This window comes from Nyctereutes procyonoides, unplaced genomic scaffold (genome assembly GCF_905146905.1).
Source record: "Nyctereutes procyonoides isolate TBG_1078 unplaced genomic scaffold, NYPRO_anot_genome, whole genome shotgun sequence".
Classification (NCBI taxonomy): Eukaryota; Metazoa; Chordata; class Mammalia; order Carnivora; family Canidae; genus Nyctereutes; species Nyctereutes procyonoides.
Genome location: NW_026575051.1, coordinates 47,391,167 through 47,413,823, shown reverse-complemented (window position 1 = coordinate 47,413,823; position 22,657 = coordinate 47,391,167). Strand labels below are relative to the sequence as shown.

The 22,657-nt window shown below is 37.4% G+C and overlaps 1 non-coding gene across 1 annotated transcript; it reads left to right on the top strand.

The window, feature by feature from the left end:
* Window positions 1–20,328: 20,328 nt before the first annotated feature.
* Window positions 20,329–20,432, top strand: LOC129513241 (U6 spliceosomal RNA). Its single transcript, XR_008665203.1, has one exon. It is a non-coding gene; the product is annotated as a U6 spliceosomal RNA (small nuclear RNA).
* Window positions 20,433–22,657: the final 2,225 nt, after the last annotated feature.

The window sequence follows — 22,657 nt, the reverse complement described above, 5'->3', positions numbered from 1 at the left end:
TTATCCTCTCCTCCCATGTGAACTTCCAGGGATGAAAGGGAGCAATTGGGAAGAAAAGGGAAGACACATATCAGCAATCTTACACACACACACACACACACACACACACACACACCTCTTACTTTCCAACTAGATGACATTCTAGAAACGGCAAAACTATGAAGGCAAGATCAGTGCTCACGGGTTAGGGGAAGGGTGAGATAAATAAGCATAGCAGAGAAAATTTTTAGAGCAGTGAAAATATTCTGTATGATACTATAAAGATAGATACATATCATTATATATTTGTCAAAGTCCATAAATTATGTAAAAGCAAGAGTGAACCCTAATGTAAACGATAGACACTAAGTGGTGATGATATGTCGATGTAAGTTCATCAATTGCCACAAATGTACTTATTTCGTGGGGAATGTCAACAGTGGAGGAGGCTATGCTTGTGCGGAGGCAGGGGTTATATAGGAAATCTCTGACCTTCTTTTCAATTTTACTGTGAACCTAAGTCTGTTTTAAAAAATAAGGTCATAAAGAAGAGCCCATAGGACAGCATGGCCCCACTAAATGCACACAAGGTAGCATAGTATAGAAAGCTCTCTTCCCAGAATGCCCAATACCTAACACAGAACTTTGTGGAGGGTTGATACTTAATACAGCAGCCCCCCTTAGCTGCAGGGAACACATTCCAAGACCCCCAGTGGATGCCTGGAACTGTGGATAGTATCAACCCTATATATGCTATGTCTTTCCCATACAAACGTATCTGTGACGAAGTTTAATTTATAAATTAGGCAAAGGAAGAGATTAATAGTAGTAACTAACAATAAAATAGAAAAAATGTAACAATATACTAAAATAAAATTTATGTGAATGTGGCCTCTCTCTCTTAAAAATCTAATTATACTATACTCATCCTTGGTTTTCTTGAGATGTGAGATAATAAAATGCATGAGGAGATCTAGAGAGGTAAATGACACAGGCATTGTGATAGAGAGTTAGGCAGCTACTGACCTTCTGACAATGTCAGAAGGACGATCATCTGCTTCCAGACTGAAGTTGAAACCATGGAAGGGGAAATTATGGATAAGGTGAGACTACTGGAAATATTTGTTGAAATGAATTGGAAGGAGGAAGAAGTGAAGGGGGAAAAAAGCCTTCTCAAGGACATTTGCCACCCAATATCCTTTCCCACTTTCTAATGACTCTCTCTTTTCAATTTGAGTAATTAACTCATCCCATGATATGCAATTTTGGAGGGATGGTAATTCCAGGAATCCAGGAAGTCATGGGATCGAATTTTCTTTCTTCTCACCTCAACACTTCCAGAGGTAAAAAGTGTCTGTCATTTGGACCCTCTTTAAACCAAGAATGCAAGGAGTAATTGCACATCTCTAAGGGCTACAGTTGAAGAAGCAGGGGTTGTGCTTCCTGACTCCTGGTCTTACAGAGATGCCCTGTTCCTACCTATTCACAAACCCAATTGTGCATCCTCTGCTGATTTTGCATCTCCTTCCAGTAATTCCTTTTTATTAGCCAGGATTGGTTTCTGTTGCTTACACCCAAGGAACCCTAACAACTTCCTGCTCTTGAAAGGCAACAGCAATGATCCAATGAGCAGTTCGAGGGCCTACGCTGGGTAATGGGGTGACTTCCACAAAAGGCAGTTCAAGGATAACAGTCTTGTGACTAAAGAGATATTTCCAGGCAGGAAATGGAGAGTGGTGACAGCTCGCCCCAATATTTTCTACTTCACCTGTGTTTCTACCACAGAGTTTGCAGCCATGTGAACTTTCACCCAGGTGGACTGAGAAAACTGGCCGCACGTTTCTTATAAATGGATCAACAGTGCAAGCTATTTTGAGACCTAACATATGAGGATGAATAATTTTCACATGCTTTTCACTTCGCTGAGAGAACAACCAACACGGCTTGTCAGGCAGTTGGTCTCACTGCTCAACCTCACGCACGTGCTGCCGGGCAAGTGAGTCAGTTTTCTCCCAGTTCTGCTTCCTGCTGAATGGGAGAGCCAACGCTGTGAGTCAGCCCTGCTCAGAGCCAAGAGTCTCTGATTCAGTATTATTTTCTGCCTATTATTTTGAACCACACAAGGTTCAAAATGCCCAATCCTTTTTCTAGAGTGCCAGTGCCCAAATACTGAGAAGTCCTAGTCAAAACTGCTTCATTAAAAATGTTCATCTTCAAAAATCACTGATCCTTACTGCGCTCTTCCAAAATAAAAAAAACAGAAATAAATAGAAAGAAAAATCAATGAAGAAAATAGCAAAATGATAAGGAGTACAAAATAACATGCAAATGCTAAATACCAACTTCGTGGTTCAATGCCCAATTTATTATGATGGAAGCACCAGACAGAAGACAGGCATCAGATGAAATGAGGACTGCATAAATGTGCTACCGCATAAAAACCATTTATGAATTTCTAGGCTGTTTGTCATTGAATAAAAGCTATAATCATTTGATAGATATACATTTTGTTAGGGCTACTTCAAACTGATACTTTATCAAATTGCTACAATCCTTTCAGATGTGAGAATCGCAGAGCATCTTTGAGGCAAATCATGACTTAATGCACCGGAGCTGAAAGCCTGGCAGAAATAACAGAGCAACAGCCCATTCCTGAAGGGTTATGGTATGAAAGACCAGTAGTGCATTTCAGTTGAAAAGCATCTCTAAGGTTACAGAGTCCAATCCCCGGACCCAGGGCTGAAGCTTGCCAGTTAGAACACACTCATCAGATAATTTGCAATGGTGTCGTATCACATACTAATGCTATGGTAATTCTCCTAGTATTTCAAAGACCGGGAATCTGATCCAAGAGCAGGAATAGATTAGCAGAGTTTATTCAGCTTATGTATGAATCCTCCATTGCCCTCTTTAGAATGGAAATATGTCATCATAGTTCAGTTTCCTGAGGTCACAAAGATAGGACAGTATCTTCTTTGATTTCAAACAGAATCATTTATAGATAAAAGAAGATTGCTCAATAAAATAAAACAGCTTTTTAAATAGCCTTTCACCACAGTTAGTAATAATTTATGCTTGGTGAACAGGAAAATATGCTGAATTTATTCATTTTACTATGCACTGCCTGTCGAAAGGGCAAGCTGATAAAGAAAAAAGTGGGGGTGGGTAACTTATTGGTATTTGCAAATCTGATATAAAAGATTTTTGTAATTCCTCTTGGTCTCAAGAGGAGAAGAAAATTAACTCTGAAAATGGCAGAACAGAAAATTCCTACTATTGTTACAGCCATGATATCTCTAGCATTTCCCCACATAGATGGTTCCAGAGGTTGGTTTTGTCTTTTGTCCTCCAAAAAAATTTTTGCTCCATTTTTGAGCCCTCATAAAAAAAAATTATGCTGCAACAAGCACTCTCTGATTATGAACCTAGAGTCTGACCCAGTTTCACTGGCATTGACCTACCCTGTCACATTTTCATGAACACCTCTGATAGCTGGATAGCAGTTTACTACTCTCTGCCAGCCAGCACCTTTGCCTGAACAAGGGCTTATTTTCAATACTAATTATTTCTGAAGTAAAACATGATTTTCTTACATGGTTTCAGGATGCATTTTAGAGCATTTGGGTTTCCAAACTTACAAGAGATGGTATTTTATGCCCGGGTGGTCTTCTCATGCTCTCTCAACTACAGAGTTGTTGAAACTCCTTACCTTTATATAATTGTTCAGAGGACATCTGTGGCTTTCCGCTTCGTGTGGCAGTCAGGGCATTAGGTACATCTTGAAATTTAGGAAATCAGCCTAAATTAAAGAACAGATAACTGGAAGTCTGAACTTACATGCTACTCTCTCTGTCTTTTTTTCCAACAAATCTGATAATAAAGTCTTTATCATAAATTAAAAGTACAGCATGAAGTTTGGGGCATTTTGAAGAGGGAAAAAGGAGCTCAGAATTTAGCAAGTTTACTTTATAGACCTGATACATTTTTTTAATGCACATAACAAAATTCTAACTGAAAACCATTTCATAATATATCTTAATGACTGTTTCACTTATAAAAATTATAATAATCATGAAAATACTAGAGTTTTTAGACAAAAGCTTCTTTCTCAACCTACTTCTTCTCCCATTTAAGTCTGAAAGAGCACAGTCAACGCCACCCACTGAGAATTCTTGGTGGTAGCTGGGCATAAACCTCAAATTTCAAAATAACTATACTCTGGCATACCACAACCACATCCTGGAACATCAGAGGCAGAGGGAATTCAATGATGAAAGTTTTTCTTAATCTCACTGGAGTGAGAGCAGGGGGAGTATGAAAAGTAAGGGGACTGCATTACTCTAGTTACGGACCCTCCCCCCCAAGCTACTGACCCCGTGCTTTTGGCATCTTTGACCTTTCCTCCCCTCCGGCTATATTTCCAAATATTGTTTCAGTAGCCTGTGAGGCTGTGTGGAGAACTAGCCAGTCCTTCTGTGAGCTCAACACAAAGACATGTTCGAAAAAGTCCTCTTCTTCAGATGCCTAGTCCATCTTCTTACATTTGGATACAGTTATGAAGCAGAATTAGACTCATCATTATGTGGTAGTTGTGAAGCACAAAGGTCATGTGGAATGCTGAATGAAATAACATTTTCCAAAGTTCCAAATAATCAAGGGTTTCCATATTCTCCTAAGATTCCTTTCATCACTACCAATCAAAGAGCTAAAAATTTGTTTTTGTGTGACTGGTTGTGATTAGATGGTAACTACTCTTTGCCCTTGCCCCTCCATAAGTCATGGAAACTCTCACTCTAAAACCTCCTTAGACTATCACCTTGACTTTACTCTGAGGGGTTTAGGTCATGACTTGGCCTACCCAAGTAAATGACAGGTACCCAGCTTACCCATCAGATAGAGGTCACAAATGAACAGAGGGCTCTTCCTTCTCCAAGGAATTTTCATTCACTAAGGAAACATAATGGTAAACCAGAAAATCTGGGCTTTAGGTCAACCATATTTGGACTTAAATTCCAGCTCTATTATCTGTGCATACTTGAATAAGTTGCTTGCATCTTTGAGACTGCTTGATTTATAAAGGACTATTTTTTAAAAACAATGCAAAACAAGCACTTAGCACCATGTGGGGTGCATAATAAGCATGCAAAAGGTGTGAGCTATTATTATTATAATTTTCTTCATAGGGATGCTGTGCAGAATTAAATGAGATAACATCTATGGAAGACGTGGCCCATTAGTAGGAGCTCAACAAACATTAGTTCCTTTCCCTATGAGGAGAATTAGGTCCCTTCTGAATCTGCTTGGTTTCCAGGTGATCTGAATCCAAGATGCTTCTCTACAGCCACCTAATAATAAACACCTCTCTCTTCCTTCAGAGGAGAATGATGTTAACACATTTTTGCCATGTTGGGGAACCCCTTCTCCACCATTGTCTAGTTCTAGCAAGTCCTCTGCACCTGATCATCTGGTCTTCTCTTTTCTTAACCCTGAGATGGTTTTGCCAATTCTTATCATTCAATCTCTAGGTGGGATCCAAATCCTACCCTCAGCCTACCCACCCCTATTTTCTTCTCTGCTGCTCTGTGTTCCTCCTTCGTTCCTAAGTTGCTCTTACCCAAGCACATTTTACAGTGACAAAGCAAACACATGTCAATTTTGTCTTAGTCCAACTAGGGTACATTTACAATACAGAAATAGGAGAGGATTGGTGTGTTTTATTACAAAGGATTAAAGTCATTATCCCACAGATCTGATCGACTGAGCAGCCAAAACAAATGTGTTGAATAATTTCTTCCCTCACTAACTAGTTCTTTTGCCTGAATTTTCCAGACAATAGCCTCACATGGCAAAGTCTCAAATGGTATATATTCATCTCAGCACTTGTATCCTGTTGGCATATGATTTTGAGAGAAGACATCTCAGTAAGTTCTTAGGGAAAGGATATAAATACAGAAATACCAGACAGATAGATAAAAATAGATAATTATCCAGATTTCAGAAACATTGCAAAAAATAACAACAACAGTAATAATATAATGACTGTAATTTTCCAAGCATCTTCAGACCACAAATGTAATGCTGGGGGAAGAGAGATGTATTTGTTTTCCTCTTGTCTTATGGCTGAAAGAGCAAGCCATGCATGATTTTTACGACCTGGCTAGTGATGTGTCCCTTCAGGGAGCTATTAACTCCATCCTTGTAGATGGTTCCTGATCCCTGTCAAAATTAGAAATTGCTTAAAACCAAAAGAAAAGCATTTCATTCCTAAATAGGCCATTAGTGATATTGGATAGTTTGTTATGCTGTAATGTAATATTGAAATTCCTAGAGGCAACTGATTTTCAGTAGTGAATTAAAAAAAAAGAAAAAACCCTGAGTATGTGAGGAATGAGTGGAAAGAACCCTGGACAGCTACCTATTTTATAGGTTATGTGTCAGAAGTTGACCTTTTGAAAATAAAATCATTAACCTTCCCAAGTCAACTAAATGCAAATGAGCCAAACCCAGTTGTGCAGTAGGTATGAAAACATATGGATGGAAAACTAACATCTATTTGGATTTCAAGGGCAGGAGGAAATATATATGAAACAAAATGTCAGAATAATAACTATCATTCTCAGAAGAAAATAAGTAGACCAAAAATAGCAATAGACAGCTTTGGTACTTAAAAATTACAAGCACTGATGCATAAAGTAACGGGAACAGACATGTACAACATGGTTTTTACCTGAGTGTGTGTCTGAATACGTGTCCCTGCCTCAATGAATGGCTAATGTAACATTTGGCGACCTTTACCCGGGGATGCAGAATTCCAAGAATAATGCATATACGCAAAATAGCATCATTCCTTATCCTATGGTTAGAGAGAGACTAATTTACTGGCTGCATACTATAATAGATTAAAAAAAAGATATCATTGTTTTCATGCCTGTACCTATCTTTAAGCTTAATGTAAATACCTATTTGAAAGACTGCAACTTCATTAATTAAGGTACTGGAGTGATTCATGGGCAGTTCTACTTACATAAGTACAATACTATATGTACCTAAAGGCTTTCAATGCTATTTCCCATTTTTCACCATCTGTATCAAAAACCTCCAGTTAATTTCCTTTTCCTGAATACAGTATCCGAATTACAAAAATGTGGAAAAAGTCACTAGTCTGGTGAATGTATCTTTCTATAGACACTTAATTTCCTTTCTGAAGTTACTGTAATTTATTTCAGGAACTGAGCTCTTTTTCCTGGAATCCTTCTTGTTCTCATCGAGACAGACATGTTCTCCAAGGACAGTCTGATATTTCTCCTGGCTAAACTCTGGAGACATTATCAAAGTTATGGTACAGTAAGTTACTATTTCACCAAAGGTTAAAAAAAAAAAAAAGAAAAACACATATAGGGGAGGAGTACAGCAGGAGAGTGTTAATCACATTCAAGCTAACATGTTGTTAAATTCATAGAAATTTAAAAATTTTACATCAACACAGAGCATTTCAACAAATATACAAATCAAAGCCTTTCCTAAATCCTGGCCCGATAGATGGGCTTTTTCCATTAAAATTGCCCATTCCATCCCAAATATGGATAATATATAATTCAAAGTCAGGTCCCTTGAGTTTTCTGAGATTGGATAAATGTCTCAAAACATCAGCAAACAGGCCTTAAAGGGAGGTGACAATCTATAAACCATCCTGATGCCTTGTCAATAGGAGGAGGGAGACAAGGATGAGACTGTAAACCAAGCAACCTTTTCATGACCTCAACCCTCCCCCAGCCTCTGAAAAATAATAAGAACTGTTCCTTGGGTCTTTGTTCGAGGAAGCTGGGAGTAAGAACTGAGCTCCTGAATTCCCACAGAGACTTAAAGTAACTACAATTCCTTCCATTCAAAATTGCTTTATATTTAGTGACCTAAGTTCAAGTAGATGAAATTTTGCCACATTCAAGAGCTCAGAAATAATTCACACTACCCTAGCAAGACAACCAATCAGGGCTAGTGTGACCCAGGGGGGTGGGGGTGGAACGGTTGGCAGGTCACAGAAGGACATATTTCAAAGTGGTAGGCAGTCTGAAGAACAGGAACTTTTGAAAGCCTTGAACGGACCCTGAGATTTTAGCTGCCACAAGATGAGAAAAGAGCTCCCGATTCAGAATTAGTGAACCAGGTTTCTAGTCAGCTCTGCCATTAATTCTGTGACCTTGGTTATGTTTCTTAATGTCCCTGGGCCTCAGCTTCCTCAACTACCAATTGGGTGAAACAATTTCTAAGTTCCTGTCATCCCTCAAAAGTCTATAGTTTTGTGACTGCTACTCATTTCTCAGAGATACAAGAAAACTGCTGTTAATCGTAATCATACGACTAGAGGAAGAAAGAAAACAAATTGAGTTTTCTCCATCTAGCTAAAGACACTCTGCAGCTCAACAGTGAGGCAGTCAGTGAAAGGCAATGAAACAAATCAACATCCTTAGGCTAATTACATGTGGAAGACCTCTGTGCATCACCATGGTGACCAAAGGAAGGGAAACCCTAGTAAAGGTCAAAGACTGGAAAAGTGAGTATGGCATTATGATAGGAAGAAATAAAATCAACCACAGCAGCCTGTGACTTGATCACAGGCCTCAGTGCAGTAAAACCCTAATTTCTAAATCAGTGTGTCAAAGTAGGTGCATGCACCACCTGCTTCAGAACCATCTAGTTACAAATGCAAATTCCTTGAACTCACCCAGCCCCACCACTGGATCTAGGGGAGAAAAAAACTAGGAAATCTGCATTTCTAAGAAGTCTCCAGGTGTTTATTTTGCACAGTAAAACGAGAACTACTGATCTAGCAAGTGGAAAGGAAGAAACTGGGAGAAAATAAAGAATGAAATGCCCAGCATGCGCACTCACAGAGTACCTCTAGCAGTAGAGAGGCTGGTTATAACTCATGGCTGCCGCCAAGGAGGTCGATAATACAGGGTAAAAGAGAAACTTTTGTACCATAAATATTTTGATGTCATTTGCATTTTTATCATGAGCAAGAATTCCATAAATAAATATTTCTAATCCCAACAATTTTTAGAAGTGCAAACTAAATTTTGGCACACTTTCTCAGAGTTGGAAAAATGAACACTCTTGAAAGTTGAAAGATAAAGTAAGAATACTTTAAATTTTTCTCTTTTTTTTATCACACTTACATATGCAGGCAAAACACAGCCTTAGTTTTGTACTTTATCAAATGAAGGATGGCAAGGAAGACTGTCAGGAAGGATACTTAATAGATGCCTCCCCTCAATTCATCTTATATCTAGGTAGCCTAAAATTAGTACTTTGTTACTCACTACACTATTTTTTTGGTTTTCTGAGTGATTAGCAGTTCTTACTTAGAAAACCCTCATTAGCTGAGGCCATACCTTATGCTCCTTCAAATTTCTCATAGCTCTCACATAAGACATAATACTTGCTCAGTAAAATTCTTATGAAATATTTTCGGTAACACATAACACTCCCCTTTCACAAGAAAACTCTGAGATTCAATTCAATTAAATATCTAACTGAAAGACAGGCCATAAGTTGGGAGATCCAGCAGTTGTGAAAAAGGATGCCTAAATAGAAAAGAGATGGAGACTTCAGGCCCAGGGGCCAAGGACCATTTTCATACATGCTCAGGACTAAGGAAGTCTGCTTAAGAAAACTAGGACTAGGAGGAGGAGGCCCACAATTATGAGCTATAATTGGAGACAGGCAGAGGTTATATGCCAAAGCAACTGTTCTAAGTTAGGCACCATAAGCTTACATGAAATTCTTAAGAAAGTGTCACATCTCATCACCTGAGCCACACAAGACTGTGCTGTGTCCCTCGTGAGATGAGTAGAGATCATATACCAGAGCAGTGCCTGGTATAAGGGTAAGAACTGCACCACCAAGTCCTGCTAAGTACCTATTAGAGAGGTCAGCTTTCTTCATTCCTGCCCAAGACAGATGAAGACTGAGCTGGGAGAACATTTGGGACACTTGCCAATTACCTGACAGGAAGCAGGAATTGCTTCAGGGCTTCAAGAGTAATAAGATGAGCTTGGTGGTAAGCAGCAGACAATCCTTTGATGGAATTTGGGCATCTGGGCCATTGGACAAAATGGTGTTGCCCTAGAAAAGCAGTAAAGCAACCTTGAAAGCTAACTGTATCCCAAATTCAGAATTCTCCTTCTATGGTACAGAGTTATGAGTTATCTCTGGAGAGTGGCTCTACAGTCAACAACCACTTTCCTAGTCCCCTTACCACCCAAAAGAATAGAATGTGAATGGAAATGATGTGCATCACTTCCAGACTCAGGCTTTTCAGCAGTTATTGAACTTTCATGCCCTTCCCCATTCCACTGGCTGGGTGCAAATGTTAATCTCTATGTGCTAATAGAGCCACAAGACGGAAGAAGCCTGGACCAGAATCATTTAATAAAGGAAACATCCACCAAGAAAGCACCACTGCTTTGGACTACTAACTTAGCATGAAATAAACTATTGTGTTTGAGATATTGTACATTGTGGGATCCAACAGTAATAACATTTAATATTACCCTTACTCATATATTTGACTTGGTCAAAGGTAAATTCTGTCATTCCTGGACTTCAGGGACAGGATCTAGACAGGAATAAGGTTCAATCCAAGGAGGCAGGAGCCTGCTCTACTATGACTAGGTGTTTGCAAAGGACAGAAGACTCTTGTGATAAGCATTACCTGGCTTAAATGGGAAGTATTCCTTTCTGAATTTTCTTCTCTCCAGAATGCACCAAAGGATAATGTTCAAAGGAGTTATAACTCCCCTCCTTTGCTGTCCCCATCATACACCCTTTAGAGAGGGGCATGTTTCCAAGTCCTGGAACACCATTTAGCTGCAAAACTTTTTAAGAGTTGATGAGTTTCCTTTTCTAAAGAGCAGCCCCACATGGAAGCCAAAATTCTTACCAAAATACCAGCCAATAGGATCCAATAGTACATTAAAAGGATTACTCACCACAACCAAATGGGATTTATTCTTGGGCTGCAAGGGTGGTTCAGTATCTGCAAATCAATCAATGCGACACACTACATTAATAAAAGAAAGGACAAGAACCATATGATCCTCTCAATAGACGCAGAAAAGGCATTGACAAAGTACGGCATCCTTTCTTGATTAAAACTCTTCATAGTGTAGGGATAGAGAAAACATACCTCAATATCATAAAAGCCATATATGAAAAGCCCACATCAAATATCATTCTCAATGGGGAAAAATTGAGAGCTTTCCTCTAAGGTCAGGAACATGGCAGGGATGTCCACTTTCACCACTGTTGTTTGACATAGTATTAGAAGTCCTAGCCTCAGCAATCAGACAACAAAAAGAAATATACAGCATCTGAATTGACAAAGAAGAAGTCAAACTCTCACTCTTTGCAGATGACATAATACTCTAAACGTAAAACCCAAAAAACTTGACCCCAAAATTGTCAGAATTTATACAGCAATTCAGAAAAGTGGCAGGATATAAATTCAATGCATGGAAGTCCGTTGCATTTCTATACACTAACAATGAAACAGTAGAAAGAGAAGTTAAAGAATCAATCTCATTTACAATTGCACCCAAAACCATAAGCTACCTAGGAACAAACTTAACCAAAGAAGCAAAAGATCTGGAGATGTCTGGGTGACTCAGCAGTTGAGTGTCTGCCTTTGGTTCAGGGTGTGATTCTTGATTCCTGGATTCAAGTCCCACATTGGGCTCCTTGCATGGAGACCTCCCTCCCTTGCCTGTGTCTCTGCCTCTGTGTGTGTGTCTCACGAGTAAATAAATAAAATTTAAAAAATAAACAAAGGCAAAATATCTGTACTCAGAAAACTATAGAATACTCATAAAAGAAATTGAGGAAGACACAAAGAAATGGAAAAATGCTCTATGCTCATGGATTGGAAGAGCAAATACTGTTAAAATGTCTGTGCTACCTAGAGCAGTCTATACATTCAATGCAGTCTTATCAAAATACCACCAACTTGTTTCACAGAGTTGGAACAAATAATCCTAAAATTTGTATGGGACCAGAAAAGACTCTGAATAGCCAAAGGATTGTTGAAAAAAAAAAAAAACTGGTAGCATCACAATTCCAAACTTCAAGCTCTTTTACAAAGCTGTAATCAACAAGACAGTATGGTGCTGGCACAAAAATAGACATATAGATCGATGAAACAGAATAGAGGACCCAGAAATGGACCCTCAACTCTATGGTCAATTAATCTTCAACAAAGCAGGAAAGAATATCCACTGGAAAAAAGTCTCCTCAACAAGTTGGTGTTGGGAAAATTGGACAGACCCATGCAGAAGAATGAAACTGGGCTATTCCCTCACACCATACATAAAAATAGATTAAAAATGGTTGGAAGACCTAGAGAAAAATACAGGCAGCAAGTTCTTTGACCTTGGCCACAGCAACTTCTTGCTAAACAGGTCTCCAAAGGCAAAGGAAAGAAAGGCAAAAATGAATTATTGGGACTTAATCAAGATAAAAGGCTATTGCACAACAAGGAAACAGTCAACAAAACCAAAAGGCAACTTACAGAATGTGAGAAGATATTTGCAGATGACACATCAGATAAAGGGCTAGTCTCCAAAATTTATAAAGAACTTATCAAACTCAACACCCAAAGAACAAATAATCCAATCAAGAAATAGGCAGAAGACATGAACTGACATTTCTCCAAAGAATATATACAAATGGTCAACAGACACATGAAAAATGCTCAACATCACTTGGCATCAGGGAAATACAAATCAAAACCACAATGAGATACTACCTCACATCAGTCAGAATGGCTAAAATTAACAAGTCAGGGAATGACAGATGTTGGTGAGGATGCAGAGAAGGGAGAACCCTCTTACATTGTTGGTGGGAATGCAAGCTGGTGCAGCCACCCTGGAAAACAGTATGGAAGTTCCTCAAAAGGTTGAAAATAGAGCTACCCTACAACCCAACAATTGCACTACTGGGTATTTACCCCAAAGATACAAATGTAGTGATCCAAAGGTCCACCTGCACCCCAATGTTTATAGCAGCAATGTCTGCAATAGTGAAACTATGGAAAGAGCCCCAAATGTCCATCGACAGATGATTGGATAAAGAAGATGTGGTGTATGTACACAATGGACTACTAGTCAGACATCAAAAAAAAAAAAAAGAAATCTTGCCATTTGCAATGATGTAGGTGGAACTAGAGGATATTATGCCAAGTGAAATAAGTCAATCAGAAAAACATAATTATCATATGTTCTCACTCATCTGTGGAATTTAAGAAACAAAACAGAAGGTCATAGGGAAAGAAAGGAAAAAATAAAACAAGACAAAATCAGAGAGGAAGACAAACCATAAGAGACTCTTACTCATAGGAAACAAACAGGGTCTCTAAAGGGGAGAGGGGTGGGGAATAGGGTAACTGGGGGATGGGCATTAAGGATGACATGTGATGTAATAGCACTGGGTATTACGGAAGACTGATGAATTATTGACCTCTGCCTCTGAAACCAATAATACATTATATGTTAATTAGTTGAATTTAAATAAAATTTTAAAAAACAAAAAAAATAAAAACAAAATATCGAGCAGCCCCATAAAAGAACAAGGCCAGTGAACCCAATCATAGCCCAGAGCAGAGCCTACATATTCCCCTGAGACTGTTGACTGACTTGTGTTTTCATGCAATAAAGGACCCTAGAAGATTCTAATAAGGGCTTGTAGTTCACACACGCATGCATGCACACATATGCATGCACACGCACGCACCCAAACAAAGATATATGCCCTTTGAATTCCAGACTCAGGTCATATCTGTCAGAGATAAAGCCCCACACTGCTCCCAGTGTGGATAGAAAATAAATAAGACACCATCCCTGACCTCCAGGAACTAGCAGAATGGAATTCTAACCTAAGTGTTAACAGAAGAGAAGGATGCAGGTTATGCTATAAGAACAAATAGACTGTACCGTAAGAACAAAAAGAATAAGTCCACATGGAGCAACCAGAAATTTTTATTGGGAGGGATAGAATGAATGCTGTGTGTGTAGGAGGAGGATCACCCAGAGGGGAGGCAGAGAGAATAGCTCAAGTACAGGCCCTGAGATAGGAGAGAACAGGAAGTTTATTTACGCTGGATCCTCTTACAAAAGCATTTGGTGCCATCATCTCAAGACAAATGAGTAATACAATCTTAGTTACTAAGTTTCTTAGCTTTTTCCTTTCCAAAAATAAATTAAAATGCAATTTTTAAGAAATAAACCTACTCCTAAGAATTCTCTGAGATATTAGGTACACAAATACAGGAACATACATTGAGGAAGAAAACCAGGATATAGGAGAACCCAGTCCACAATTTGCCAAGATCGTGTAACACACTATTTCAGGTTTCCAGTGAAAGCTAAGACATTGAGTAAGGAGATAGAAGTGAAGGCTGGAAAATTCAAATTGCTTTTGGGTAAATGACCTATGGAATGGGGTGGGGCCATTACTCAGTAATGCCAGACACCAAGTGGGCGTTCAAGAAATGCTTGTTGAATGAATGGCCCCTACATCATGCATATGCTTTTCTATGATAACCTGTTCCAGAATATTGTTAAAAATTCATTGGTTCTGTTGCCCCAATTTAGTGACTCATCCTGTTTTTTCTACCCACATGCAGTCAGATCACAGAAACTTCTCAAGGCTAGCCTAGGGGAAAAAAATTATATAATATATATATATATATAAAACGTGTGTGTATATATACATAAACACACACATACAACTCCTTTCAGAAAACATATGCGTTGTACATTGTACATTGTATTTCTTGCATAAATCATATACATATTTTCTTTTAAATATTTAGAGGACTTTCCAAGCTGGAGTCCCATAAAACTAAGAACTGTCCTCCATTCAAGGAGGCTGTCTTGCTTTCTTACTCAGAGAAAGAACAGAGAAGGCTCATCAGTCTAGATAGCTAGATCTTTTCAGCAAGGACAATTTTAAAGTGTCTAACATGGTGAGAATTATGAAATCATTCTCCACATGTACATCTTTAAAGGTCTATATGCATAAATTACTTTCCCATAGTGCTGTAGAGCTCTAATTATTTTTTAATTTATACAAATACATGCAATTAAAGTGCAATTACAATGCAATTAAAATGCCAGTATAATTAAAATGCAGAAAGAAGAAAATTTATAAATGTGTTCATGAATCCCCTTGATTTCTTCTTAGGTTCAATTAATGCCACTTATGATTTAAAGATTGTGGAAAACCTACACTTCAACTAGAAAGATCATCCCATCAATCCATGTACTTCAGAATGTGAAGTCTTGTCTAGATTCATGGGGTTCATATTTATAATAATGTTGGACAGAACTAGGCAAATGAGAGTTGCTTCAAAAAGATAAAGCCAAAAGAAGGGCGGCGAGGGGCGGGGGAGAATAAGGATGTCTCCCCTTACTGAGGAGTGAAGAAAGCATGCAAAATACATTTTTTCAGTATTTCTTAAATGTTGGCCAGATAAATTACATATTTCTCTAACAAGAGCTTGATCCTCTTACCCTAATTCCTCTGTAGATAAAGACATTCAGTTAATAAGGATTGATGTAAGGTGCCATCAGTACACTACAGATGTTTTTAGGAAACTGAAGATGACTTCTGCTAAAAGACTCCATTTTTTAACCTTTTATAGATAAAAGCTTTCATTGGAAGAGGAGAATAAAAAACAGGCAGCAAGCAGTCCAGTGACATACTACAAACTCAAGCGTAAAAGGCTGGATTGAATTACATTATTTTTATACAACAAACATTTATTGAGTACTTTCAGGTATTTAAAATAATACATGGTCCCAGTCCTCTGGGTAGCCATGACATGGAAGGGAGAACAGATTGGTTAAAAGCTCATCCTTGTGCAATGGGATAAATGTTACAGGGGTCACGTGCACTATGCAAGCACAGAAAAATGAATAATAAAGAACTCTCCAGGAAGAAGAAAGTGTTTGAGTTTAGTCTAGATGAACAGCCGCTCTCATCTCCAGGGGCCTTATTGTCTCAGTGACTGGGGCATAACTGGCAGTTAGTGGGTAGAGTCAGGAAAACTAACCGTCCTCAACCAGGGTCAGCTCTCTCTACCAAAAGCAGTCCTGCTTCTGACATGATTTTCAAATGTCAAATGTCGTGCCAGACATTTAGGACCTAAAAAACCCGCTTAAAATTATCTGAGCCTTATGTTAACTCAGTTTTATAGATAAACCACAAAGGATATATTTTGTTTTGTTTTTGGCACCATTCATTTATCCAGAAATATTTTTTTAATTTTCCAGAAATACAGTTTGTAAAACAAAAATGAATTGGATTTTGTTTTGCTCAGAACTTTACATTCTTATATAAACATATCAAGGTATATATTTTCTTTAATCTTTTGACATAGGGCAAAAAAATTTTTCTTTAGTATACGTCTTTGGACAGCAATCATGCAGTGTATTTCTTAAAATTATGTCTACAGTTTCCAGTTTCAGCTTCTTGTACTTGAGTGGGAACAGGACAATTTCTAATGAGTATGAAATCAAACTTCCTCCAGTTTTTAGAATGGTTTCTTTGTGCACATTTGTGAAAGCTGCCCTATGATACAAGAGACTGCACATTGCACAACTCCAGGGTTTCTGCTGTGCAATAGCTCTAGTGCATAGGTAGCAAAAGAATTGCTGGGCCATAGATTCTGTGCATTTCTAATTTTACTTGATATTAACAAATAGTTCTCCAAAGTAGCTGTCCTATTTATGGTCCCACCAGCCATGTTCCCACATCCTCACAAATACTTGGAGTTATCAGACTTCTTAATTTTTGCTAATCTTACTAATAACATCATGGTATCATCTATTTAGAGATTGGACATTTCTTACATTTTTATTGGCCAAAAGGTTTCAGCCCCTGTGAATTACATGTTATAGTAATCCCCTTCCCATCACCCCCTAAACTTCCCCCTCATTCCATCCCCAGTTTCACTTACAATGGTTTCAGTTACCCATGGTCAACTACCATCCCAAAGCAGATGGCCTTCCTTCTGATATATCAACAGAAGGTCAACAGTAGCCTAACACTGTGTCATAATGCCTATGTCATTCACCTCACTTCATCCCATTATTTAGGCATTTTATCATCTCACATCATCCCAAGAAAAAGAATGTTGAGTTCAGTATAATAAGATATTGAGAGAGAAAGAACATATTCACATAACTTTTATTACAGTACATTGCTGCAATTGTTCTATTTTACTATTGTTATTGTTACTCTCTCACTGTGTCTAATTTATAAATTAAACTTTATCATAGGTATGTCTGTATAGGGAAAAACAGTATACTGTATCTTAGAGTGTTTCTTACAATTACAAATAACATATTTTTTAAATTATATTTTGATATTGTTGATAAATCAAGTAGTATTGTTTACCCTACTGATTAATGCTAATCATTTGCTAAGTCTTGTATTTTCTATGTAGACATTGCAAACAATTCCAAATGCCACTCTTTTTTTCTCATATTGTGCTGACTAGGACTTCTAATACAATGCTGAATGTGAGCAAGAATAGAGAATATGTATGTCTGTTTCTTACCTAGAATGCTTCTAAGTATGATATTCATACATAACTTGTTACTTTTATGATTAAAGAAATTTTGTTCTATTCTAGTTTGCTAATAGATTTTATCATAATTGAATGTTGACAGTTTCCCAGAATTTTTTTTTGCAAATTTTGAGGTATTAAATGGTTGTTCTCCCTTAATATTATAGTAAAATTGTTATGTGTTGAATATTCCTATATTTATTTGTTATAAATGTATACTCATCTCTGTTCATAAGTGAGCATAGCCTATAATTTCTTATATACATATTTTCTTTTTTCTAGTTTTGCTATCAAAACTATATTAGCTTCAAAAATTAGGGATCTTTCTTTATCTGAAGGCTTGGGAAAGTCATTCTTTTATTTATTGTGCCAGGAGGCTCTCATTCATGGCATGATGTTTCCTCATCTGTTTTATGATCGTGGATTATGACCTCATCTTCAGCAAGTTCTACTGAAATCCTTTGCCACGGGGGTGAAAGTATGATCTTCCAAAGTGGTTTTGCATTTGCTTTTGTAAAGTATCCCAGGGACATCATCTGCCCACTGCAATTTTATTGAATTTCTTGGCTTGAGGGTACCCACAACATGTGAATATTATAATTTCAAACCCTGGGCTTCAGGTTTTTGGAAGAGATTTTCCTGTTTTTCCCTCATCCCTGTCCCCGCATCCCATACACACAGATAAGCTTTCTCATCATCTCCTTATGTTGGTACATGAATTGTTTTTCAGTTCACCTTTACACAGAGGGCTCAGACTTTCAAAATCCAGGCTTTATACAGGGTTTTATTTCAAATTCTCTGCCTATACAAGACCAGCCTCATTTCCTCTCTATTGTAAGCATTAAAACCCTCCTGCCTCAACCTCCAGGGAAGACTTAGCATCAGCTCAGACTCATACTTCTTTGATTTACAGCTTCTTCTTTTTCCATTTTCCATTTTCTCATAAAAGCAGTTATACATTTCTAAGAATTTTTATTATATTTTTTCCAGCATGTATAGAAGCTATTAGAAAGAGAATTTTCTAACTGTTTTGTTTACCAGCTTGCTGGAAAGAGAGATTATCAATTTTATTTTTTAAAATGCACTTCTCTTTTTGCACTAATATTATAATGCTTTATATTCACTTTAATTATATGATTATAATAATAAAATTAACTGAATCAAACAAATCTGGGAGCACACATACGTGATTCTTTGTGAGTATACAACTCCAACTTGTCGAAGTAGAATTTTAGGGCACAGTAGAGGGTGTTCTGCAAGCCAGATGTGTTTTGAAGGTTATAAACATAAATTTAGTGTGTTTCACAGAAAGAATAGGGAATATTATAAATCCAATGAGGAGGTTAAATGGAGAACAAGAAAGCATCCATCATAACTTTTAGGAATGGGAGCATAGGAACTGATGAGAAAGAATCTAGGAAAATATATTAGTTTCATGCCTTGAAAACATGAGTCATTCTGAGGAATTTGGCCTTTATCCTTAGGAAAAGGTAGGAGAGGACATATCAAAGTATAAAGACTTGTGGGTTTTGAATGAGAAAAAATACAGGAAACAATCTGCAAAATGTAAGACACTTTTTCTTATTTCAATATCTATAAAAGCTTCAAAATACCCCTAGAAATTAGTGAATCAGTATAAGTGTTCTAATATTTAAATGGCTGTAAATTCTTAACCACTTCAAGGTCTTTGCAGATGCTCTCCTATGGGACACTGACTCCAGTCATTCAGCTGGTGGCACCTCAGTCATCTTCTTGTACATCCAGTGAACCTCAGTTACATCCTCTCCAAAAAGGATGAGAACCCTCTTCCAAATGTGTTCATTTCTCATGTACCCTATCTCAACCCTAGAATTAGTGGCTTCTCCCTATATTTGCCATTCTTATTTTCTTTAAAGTTCTTTTTAACCCCTTAGTAGCTATGTCCCATTGTTAGTTAATAATTCTTTAATTAAACATTTTTTCTGTTTTAATTACTGTGTTGTTTCCATCTCCAAACTGGACCTTGATTGATAACATACACTGAAATTTGAGAACCAGTATCCTAGATCACAAAATTACCCCAAATTTCCAGTTAATTTCACCAAAAGAAAATGAATTATTCTAATGATGATATAAATAACTGTAAGTTGAGGCATCTGGATAGCTCGGGTGGTTAAGCAACTCTTGATTTCAGCTCAGGTCATGGTCTCAGGGCCATTAGTTCAAGCCCCACATCCAACTCTGCTCTCAGCACGGAGTCTGCTTGTCCCTCTCCCTTTGTTCTTCCCCTCCACTCATGCTCTCTCTCTCTCTCTCAAATAAATAAACAAAATCTTTAGATAGATAGATGATAGATAGATAGATAGATAGATAGATAGATAGATAGATAGATAGCTTCTTAAAAGATCGAGGGTCATAAATGTCTGAAACTTAGAGGCTCAAATAACTATTTATTCAGGGAAATTCTGATATACTGTGTACTTTTATGGCCATGTATGTAATCTGTACATGTGTATTGATACTTTCCTGATCACAAAACCTATAAAACACCAATTTAATTTTTAATCCCAGGTAAGTATGATTTAAGGAAGTTTAATCATCTGTGGAACTAAAAGATAATATTTATAATTACAGTTAAAAGTTGTTTGCAGTGTGCTAAAATTCTATTTTAGTCAAGAAATGAGTACAAAAGTCAAGAGAAGAAAATATGTTTTTAACGGGGCTTTACAAAGGAATATCCTCATGTTCACTTCAGTAGTCATGTACTAAAATTGGAATAATACAGAGAAGATTAGCATTGCCCCTGTGCAAGGATGGCAAGCAAATTTGTGAAGCGTTCCATATTTCTCTTTTGACAAAGTGGTAAATTCAGACAACATTATGATCTAATAAACCTTATTTCATTAATAGACAATATATTCTTTTTCTAAAAGAAGTACAAGATCTCACACATAACATATTATAGCCATTACTGTAGTGAGATAAACACTGCTAACAGTAAGAAATCCTACCTTAATTCACTTATTGAATTAAAATAAAAACACCTATTCAATCAAAGTGACTTGTCAGTGCTGTGGTTTCTACTGCTTCATGAATACATTCCTTTTAAAAGATTAGACTGTTGAAATGTAAGGTCCAGAAAAGAAAACAATAATGCATATCAAAGCTCTAGGTCACAAAGTTTCAGAACTTCAGCTTTCCTTTCCAAGCAAACTTTAATTATATGAATCTAAATTTTCACGAAATTTAGATTAAGGATAATTTAAATTTAAATTAAATTTAAACCAATTCCTCATCCCCGAAAGTGAGTGAATTGTAAAAATTGTTCTTGATTCAGAACATTGAGAGATTTTTATATTCAAGTCACATTCTTAACATCAGATTACTCAAAATACAAAAACCAGAAAAGTATTCTCATCTTTTAAGATATTTTTTTTATAATATTGACATTTCTGTGAATATCCTTAGGCTTGACATTATTATTCAGTTGGAGACAAATGACTTTAAAATGTAAAGGTTTTCCCCTGGCAGAACCACAGCAACTTGTTCGGAGGACTGAGGGTCCCCAAAAGTCTCAGTGTCAGATTGAAACTTCAAATCAGTCTTCCTGGTATGTAAATTTTGATTAACGTTGTCAAAAGTACTACTTTAAGATTTTCATTCTTGCTTCCAGTTTCCTTTGAATTTCAGTGACCTTGGTTCTTCGTCTTCTATCATACCAGAATCCCAGAAGGTCTCCTGGGCAGGAGGGGTAGGACAGTATATAGCACTTCATGAGAATCATAAAGGCATCTTGGATGACTTGGTGTTCTAACTCCAGTTAGATGGAACCATCTTTGATGGCAGCTTCTGTGAGATGTAAGGGCCAGGAAATCTTGTCCCTCCAACAGAGTGAAGGTGGTTGTGTCTGCTACTCCATGGAGTAGCAGCTGGCACGGTATTTTCACTAGTGGTGTCTGTTGTTTGTTGTTGTCTTTCAATCAGCTGTGCAGCCCCTTTCTTCCTGCTACTTACCCCTGGTGACATCCAGAGCCTCATTCAGGTATTTAGCAGATATTTATGGATTCCCTTCCAAGTACAAGCATTGTATGACCTTATCCTAGCTGACAGCTTCACAGACATGCATGCAGTGATGGTAGTAGAAGGGAAGAGTTGAGAACTCTGCCTTTGGTATCAAGCAGACTTAGGTAGAAAGTCCAATTCTGCTACCTATTAGCTTTGTGATCTTAGGTTTGGCATCTATAAAAAGAAGATAATACTTCATAGCATTGTTGAACTAAATGAAACAATATACACAGGGATTGAGTAGGTATCTGGCATATCATAAGAGTTCAATAAATTGTGGATATTACTTTGTTATTGTTAAAATTATTCCTGAAATATCCCTTTGGAGCTCCTTTCCAGTATTTTCAACTGTGTATAATTCTCTCTCCCCAGATATCCTCTATAAGTACATCCAACACAGTACTTCTAAAACTGAACCCATTAGCACTCTCAGGAAATCCATCACTATTTTTTCTTAGTATTTCCATCAGCCATTATCCTTATCAACAAATATCAGGAAGCCACCTTTGAGTCCTGTTTCTTTTTCACTTCCGTATTAAATAGGTCATCTATGCAGTCCTTTTTAACTCATAAATGTATCCCTTTCTCTCCATTCCAATTGACATTGCCCTGATTTATAATTTCGTTCCCTCTTTCCTACATAGCCCCTACATACAGCCACAGGATATCTTCTAAGGAAATTTGAGTTCAAATATTCTGTCCTGTTAAACCTACAACTACCTTAATATTTGTTGAACCATGTTCTAATTATTTTACTCAAAAAATACAGCCTCCCCACTGGCCTCCAGCCTCCCATCTGTGCCCTAAGTCATGCGTTCCTCTGCCACCAGAGTGATCATTTAAAAGAAATAAATCTAACTATTTGTTTTCTCTCAAATGTGGAAAACCATCCACTACTGGCTCCAACATCATTTTTGGGCCCCATCACCTGCCAAATCTATATATGTGTGTCTTTTATATACACTATAGTCAAATAGAGCCAGGTTTTCCCAAATCTTAGAGACTTTC